Below are 8465 nucleotides of genomic sequence, written 5' to 3'. Positions count from 1 at the left end.
TTTATCGAAATCAAAAAAATTACCGTTATAATGAAAAAAAAAAAAAAAAATTATATATAAAAGTAAATATTTAAACTTGAATTGATTAAGAGAGGCTAAAAACTTTACCTTTTTAAGTTTTGCTAAAGCGACACTTGAATTTGTTTGCCAAACAATTCATGTGGCCTGTTTTTGTTCCCCTTATATATTTCAGTGCAATATGGCATCACACACACTCAACTCAACACATTTCCAGCAACAGTGTCCCCACTCTTCTGTTCTAGGAATTATTTTAATACTATGCACTTTCATTGCGGTTATTCAAGCCGCCATCATCAGCTACTTAAGCCTGATTCACCCAAAAATTTATGTCGGAAATTGTCCAACATTCCATTTTCAACTTGAATTTCAAAAAACGTTGCGAAAATTCCCTGCATGATGTCCGTGGCCTTTTTAACTCTCTGCCTATTTAGACTATGAAAATAAGGGTGTGTGTGTTTTTTTTTCTGTTTTTTTTTTTGTTTACCTTAAACAAATTAGAAAAGCAAATTTGTTTGACCATCGTTCTAGAACGTGATTATCTATGGAGCGATAGATAGAAAGATAGATAGATACCGGAGTGTGATGATGCGGTATGGTGGCGGTGTTGGCGGCAGGGTCTCAAGTGCATTTGGCCGCTTTTATCTAAGAGAGTTTTGAAAAGTTTTTCAAGTGGCTGATGGCGGTCCTGTTTGAGCTATGGGCTAGAGTTGGTCATGTTGATGGGGAGAGGGAAGGACAAGAGGGAAAGGGTAAGTAAACTCGATATTATGATGACACCGGCAGATAGTGGAATGGTGGTATGTGGCCAGATAGATAAATCCGAAAGAAAAAGTTAATTAGATTAAAAGGTTGTTCTTCATTTCTCAATAGGCCACTGAGTTTTCAGAACGCAATTGGTTTTTAATTGGTTTGTTTGTGTATGTGTGTGGTTGTGTGTTGGTTATAGGTAGTGTTGACTTTTTAAATCAAATAAAGGAGAGCTATTTATAAGCTAACGGTGGTTTTGATTTATTGTTTGTTTTAAAATGTTATCTATATTTTGAAATAGGTAGGTAAAGGAGGTAAGTGAAAGAAGGTACGAGTGATGATTTTAAGATAATGTGATCTTATGACATTGCATTCGTTTTAGTTAGAATAGGGGTTTTTTATAAATGCAGGGAATAGAAATCAATCCAAGATAATAAAAAAATATTGTTTTCTTGATTTGGGAAAAATTTGTACATTCGGGGAATTTAGGGGAATTGGAAAAAAATATAATCAGACATCGTAGACACAACGCAAAAACCGCGAATCTACCTTTTTGGATATTTTCACTTTAAGGCACCTAAGCTATCAATTGTCGTTCCACGAGTTTTCATATAAGATTGCGAGTTTCCAAAATTTTGAAACCGTTTTTCTCAATTTTGAAGATTCGTGGTTTTGGCTTTGTGCATACGACATATTGACTTCTGATAAATTTATTTTAATTTTTTATAATATTGGGATCAAAAGATAGAAATACCTTGTCTTTTTACATAGTTAAAAAATTAAAAAAAAAACTACCTAGAAATACGAAATTTATATTTTCAGTACCAAGTTCTTAACTAAACATAATAAAATAATACCTATGTAAAAAGATCAAAAATGAAACTGAAAATAATAAATAAATAATATAAAATAATACACAGTTTTTTTTACAATTTTTTTTAATATTAATGAAATAATTGTAATAGATTTAAGCAAATAAAAAATCGTCAAAAAGTAATTTCAAAAATTGTAATTGTAAAAATTGTATCTGTTAAAATTTTTGATTTATACACATGCATATTTTTTAATTTAATATTTTAGGAAAATTAATATAACCAATTAAATAGCCTTGTAACTTCAAAAATCTTAATAAAATATGCCTGAAAAATAATTTAATGGGATATTTTGAACATTTTAATAACAAATGATTGACCTCTAAGGAAAAAGTTTAAAGCTAAATTAACAAATTTCCCTTACAAATTTCTATGTGAAGAAAGTACATGAGCTTTTGATCTAGGGGGTGTCTCCTCCGAAAACACGACTTTTTGAAATAACAAACACCCTTATGTAGGTATATGTGTATTAGGGTGTGTCACCCTAATACTCTAATTTTGCAATGTAATAGTGGTCAAAAGTTTTATTAGGGTCTATGGTTTAATAATATGTAAAAAACTATTATAATACAGTCAAATAAGGTGAAAAAAGAGGTAAACCTCGGAATGAATGCTAATAGGAATATTTTTTGCTCAATACCTTCGTTTTGGCATTCTATAACATACCTCAAAAGTCTAGAAAAATCTCATGTCCGCAAGTCGCGATTTTGAAGGTCAAAGCGCGAAATGGAGATTTTCAAAATTAGCAAAAATAGACGAAGGTATTATATACACATATGATACATATTTCAAGGTATTTTTTAATGCTCATTCCAAAAAATCAAAATCAAGACAATCTGACGTCTCTGAAAAAAGTTATAACTGTTTTTCATCACTGTCAACCCATATTATTATAACACTTGCTGACTTACTACCGAAAACCCTTTAAAGTTATGGTAGCGAAACCAAATTTTGCATGAAGGTTTTTATGTCCATTATCATTAAGAATTAAAACAATGCAATGCAAAAAACATTCACATCTGTAACAAAATGGTAATTTTTGAAAAAGGGGAAATTTTAGGATATGCACTAAAAAAATTTGTGCTAATAGGCTAATTTTTTGGTTTTTATGTTTGTTTGGATATTCTATAACCTATGTCAAAGGTCTAAAAAAAATCTCATGTCCGCAAGTACAAATTTTCCAATCAGCATTAAAAAATACCTTAAAATCATGTATCATATGTGTACCTATATAATACCATCGTCTTTTTTTGCTAATTTTGAAAATCTCCATTTCGCGCTTTGACCTTGAAAATCGCGACTTGCAGACATGAGATTTTTCTAGACTTTTGAGGTATGTTATAGAATGCCAAAACAAAGGTATTGAGCAAAAAAATTTTCTATTAGCATTCATTCCGAGGTTAAACCCTAATTTGACTGGATTATTATAATATCGTTCGTCTTTGGCTCGCTCAAATCGGTTGAAGTTGTTAAGAAAAAAAAAAAAAAAAAACGATTTTATATGAAAAAATGATTTTTTTTCCTTCGCTTATTTTTTCTCATCTTTTAAAAAAATTTAATATATTCTTTTTTTTATCCAAACGGCGCAGTTAAAAAAAAACCTAGGGTAAAAGCGGGGCAGCTTTAAATAGCGGATTTATATGGTTTTCGGGGGGTTAAATAACGCGAGTTATCCAATCATTAAATTAACACAAATTCACTTTTTGAATATAAGCACTTAGGCTCTGTCATTTATCCTCACCTTGAAGATATCATTCTTAACGGTGCGATCTATAGAACTCAAGATATAAGCTGTTTAATAGCCAGTTTTCACTAGAGCCCAAATGAGATAATTAAGCAAATTATCTCATTTCGAATGTTGCATCGACAAGATTGAATTATTAAGGCTTTGTGGAGATGACAAAAATAATGAAAAGGTGGAACGAAGTCCGACGGGTCAGCTGGTATGCTATTGGTATAATAGATTGCAACCAGTCGTCTTCTTTATAAAAATATTGGAGTAAAAAGGTGCTTTACCTTTAAATTTGAAGCTATTAAGCTTTTACCTGTTTTTTTTTTTAACCTAAAACAATGTTTTACATGACAACGATGCATAAATACAATACAAACGTTTAGAAAGATTTCTTACAGTTCCTCATTCTAACATGTGTCTTTAAATGAAAATTTAATAATGGCTGGAATACTAAAAAAAAATATTTTAGGGTGAGATGGCACATGCTAACATTATATTCAAGTAAAAATTTCTGGTACGGAATGCGCCATTTCACCCGCAAAAAACTACGCCATCTCACCCTTTTCCGTGTAATCCTTATTCGTAAGCATCCTAAAAAACCAGATAGAACTAGAGCACAAAATATTGGAACGAAAAAAAGAGAAAAAAAAATATTCGAAAAAAAATCATCACATGATTTGCTTCGATATTTTTTGTATCACAGACAAAGAGACGAATACTGGCTACTTCGATTAAAAATATTTAAACGAAGCTTAAAAATAATTTTAAAACATTTTTGGAGCAATAAATGCACAAGATATTTAAGATGCACCATCTCCCCCGCTGCGCCATATCACCCGCTTTTACCCTACCTATATTTCAAAAATCTCTAAAAATCAGAATTTCTTCGATTTCTTCCTAGATTTTGAGCGAGCCAAAGATATTAATTAAAATAAAAATTGTATACGCAGAATTTAATTTTAACCCTGTGTAGGCACACCTCTTTTTTGTGACGTGATAGGCACACGGGTGCGAATTTGGTATATACTTTTTCATGTCGCTAGAACTTTTTTCAGTCACAATATTTTATAGAGAATCAAGTATGAAATTGATGTAGAATATTCCGAGAAATTCGAATATTGTAGGTATTCACAATTCCGAAAAAAAAAAAAATATTTTCACCCTTATAAAGAGATTTTTTTGTGACCACTTTTTTGAAAAATCATAATTTTTTTTTATTTATGTCCTGCCAAATTCGCACCCGTATGCCGACAGAGGGTTAGTAAGCAATGCAACTTTTAAAAGCTATTACACTTAAAAATTTCATAGTTTAGCATTTTGACACACCCTAGTATACATATTTACTCAAAATGTGCAGCTTTATAAATCTTCAGCTGAGTTCATTTTTGTATCCTTATTATTTTTCGATATATATTTACCTTTCACCATTAGCTGGTTCTATATACTTACAAGTACTTACTTAGCTTCATCCAATCTATTTTCTGAAATGTCAGAAAAAAAAATCAACTTAATATACAAAATAACAAGTATAGAGTAAAGAACTCCTATATCCTTTTTGAGAGCTTTACATTTTTATTGCCAAATTAGGTTGATAACATATTCATAAGGCAATTTCCTCTCGATCGATGACCAATCTGGGTATTAAAAATAATAATAATAATACCAAAAAGCAAAAGTCACCAACTTACTCAACATCATACAAATACCTGGTACACAGAATTACCTCTTTTCTCTTTGGCCTTTCGTCCTTAATACTAAATACGATATAATATTTTCTATACTCTCTCCATCATATAAGATTTTCATCACAAAGAAAGGTTCTTATGGTCTTCCGGTTACTCTTCCTGCCTTCACCTTTTTTTTTTTTTTTTATTTAAACCCAATGACCGGCAATGGTTGTAAGCAGCTTGTATCAATAAAAATTCGATTATATATTATTCCTTGATTTATTATCCTTGATTTGACGATATTTGCTCTTATTACAAAAAAAAAGTACCTATCCTTTTCTTCAATGTGAGTGTGTGTACAAAAGTTGAATGTATGCCAGCTTAGTTTTTTTTTTTTTTTTGCATTTCTTCTGATTCCTTTGTAAGGACGACTTTCAAATCAAGCAACTCTGGATGCGAATATAAATATTTTAAGGACATGTACAAAGTAACTTTATCATCCAAAGCACAAAATGTCGATTGCATAATGTAAAGCAAACGATATTGTTTTCTCCATATACCTTTCTCAGTTATACCACATGAATTCTTTAGATGTCCCGTGAGTGGTCTTTTAAGTTAGAAAGAAGGATACTGAGCTAAAAAAGGAGACAATCTAGTAAAAGTATATCACTATCGTCCTTTTTATCATATAGTAAACAGTTCAGAATATTAAAAAAAGAACCGAATATCCGATAGAAGTTATATATGGAGAGAAAAATATTATCCCCTCTGCATCCTGGTCAAGTAGTTTTCTTTTCGAGACAACAATTGAGAACCGACGACAACGAGGATGTGTGTTTTTTTCTACAACAAAATATAGACTCACTTCCTTCCTCTTTCCCCAATTCAAATATGGGAAAAATATACAAATCGGCTTATAGGAGTTTTTTATCTTGGCTTTTCGATTTACAAAACTGTCCGCTACTATTAGAAACGATAAATTATAAATATCTGAGTAGCTGTCTTTGAGTATATGAAATATTAATACGATATATACAAAAAAATGAACAGGATGTCCTTTGAGTAGGTATTTTCTTGTTATATTGCTTAGGATGGAAAATCTTGAAGAAGTTTTATATATTTTCATCGAGAAGAAAAATATTGATAAGGCGATGAGAATCTTTGAAAAAACTTTTGTTTTTTGTTTGGGAATTCTTTTGTTTTTTTGAATATAGAAACAAGTTGCTATGAATCATAAAAATATCCTTGGATATCGATTTAAAATGTTTCGTGTTTCTATTTATCATTTATTTTATTCAAAATAGTTGCCAACTTAACTTTACTTGATTTTGAAAAGATTATGAAAGGATTTTCTTTCTCTATAATTTCCATCTTTATTAGTGCTAAGCTATATTCAAAAATCAAATAACTATCTGCCATCTTTTGACAAATCCCGATTTACAAAATTTATAATTCCCAGAACAAATAAATTCGATAAACTCCATTAGTTTTTCATCTCTCGAAAGCGAAAGAAGGTATTAAATCCTCCATTAGTGAGAACAAAAGTAGGTTATACCACCTCTATACCGTTATTTGAACATAAATTCCTTTTAATATGAAGAGAATATTCTATTCAAAAATTGTTGGGGGAATGAAGAGAAGAAGCTTACTTAATTATAGAAAATCCTTTTTACTCCTTTCAAAAATATTATGAAAATTTGATTTATCCTTTCACTCTTGATGACGACATGGCATCAATTCCTTATACGCATCTCAGACTTTTATAACAATATTTATAAAGAAAGGGTTGTTAACGGCTTGACTTGATTGCGAGTGTGAGTTTAGAGAAAAATGGGTTGGGGTGGGTGAATGTGATGGTAGGTAAGTTATTTTTTTTTTTGTTCTTTTGTGATAAAATTATAAGACTAAGACGATAGAAAAGACGACACAAAGAAACGAAGTGGTTATTATATAAATTATGATGATGAAGAAGAAGTAAAAGTATAGAAGATGAAGAAGGCGTTAGATGGATTGATGATGAGGAAAGTTTATTCTTACAAGGATGCAAAATAGATGAATGAATTATCGATATAATTGAGTTGAAGGAATCCTTTAAGTTAAAGATCAAACGCTTTGACAGGAGTCATTTAGTGAGCTAATAGCGAAAGGAGGAGAATAAGGAACTTAAGATATTCTGAAAAGCAAAAAATTACTGAAAATATTATATTTACATAAGTGTTTTTTTTTTTTTTTACTAGAAATGGAAAATATATTAGAATTAAATCAATTTAATTTGGTTTTTTGTAGGATTTTTTTTACAAGTACGAGAGTGGGTCAATAAGTCCCTGAAAATTCACATAAATTAGCTTTTTATTTTAAATCCAAGAATGAGGTTGTCATAGACTATGTTTAAAATAAGTGCACTAAAATTTTCAGAAAGATCAGTCAAATATTTTTATCGGTACAGCGATTCAAATAAGAAGCACTAAAATAGTTTTCTCAAAACTAAAAAATCAGAATTTCGTGTGTTGATTAAACATTATTTTTTGTATTTGAAGAGCATAACAGAAACCAAAAAAAGTTCATCTGTACACTTCACATTTGCACAGCCTAAACGCGTGGACGGATTTTCTTCAAATTTGGTACAGATGATTTTTATACAAATCTGAAAGTTAGTTTTTTTTTTGTTTTTTTTTATATCTGATTTTTCAAATTATACCAAATAACTCGAAAATGTCTTTAACGATTATGATTAAACTTTGCAGCGTAATGTTTAAAACAATTGCAATAAAAATTTTTGTCAAAAAAGTCAAATTTAAAAAACAAAATTTTCATTTAACAAAATTTTGATGTTTGCTCTTATCCAACATCAACAAAATTTCTTTAATATTTATATAGAGGCAGCTCTTTAAATCTACAAGTAAACTAACATAAAAGTGTTTTGAATTGCAAAAGCAAGTAGGTACGTGCGAACCAGTCATGCAGTTTATTTTTACTTGCTCTATAGGGCAAGTATTGGTTTCGTGTAGAAAAAAAAATTCGAGGTTTTAATCAAAACCCACATTACGATAATGGAGATGATCAAAAAAGTGGTTTTCGTCATGCCGTCCTTCGGTCTGTGCGTATGTGCGTTTGTGCGTCTGTGCGTTCATCTGTACATCGAGGTAGGGCCTAAACGGATAGATGGGTTTGCTTGAAACTTGGTACAGATGATTTTTGTGTAATTTCCTAGGTCCGTTTTTTTTATTTTTTTAAAATCTCCTTTTTAACGCATATCTACCATATAACGTTTTCGAGGTATTGCAATTTTCTCGAAAACGACTCTAACGATTTTGATTAAATTTGGTGTGCGTAATAGTCTTATTGATTCTAACAAATCTGCGTTTTTAGTTTTTATCAAAAAATGCGGAGAACGAAAATATGGCGTTGCCGTTTTTGAAAAATTGA

The sequence above is a fragment of the Episyrphus balteatus genome, chromosome 1 (assembly GCF_945859705.1).
Source record: "Episyrphus balteatus chromosome 1, idEpiBalt1.1, whole genome shotgun sequence".
NCBI classification, from domain to species: domain Eukaryota; kingdom Metazoa; phylum Arthropoda; class Insecta; order Diptera; family Syrphidae; genus Episyrphus; species Episyrphus balteatus.
This window is presented reverse-complemented; position numbering follows the sequence as displayed.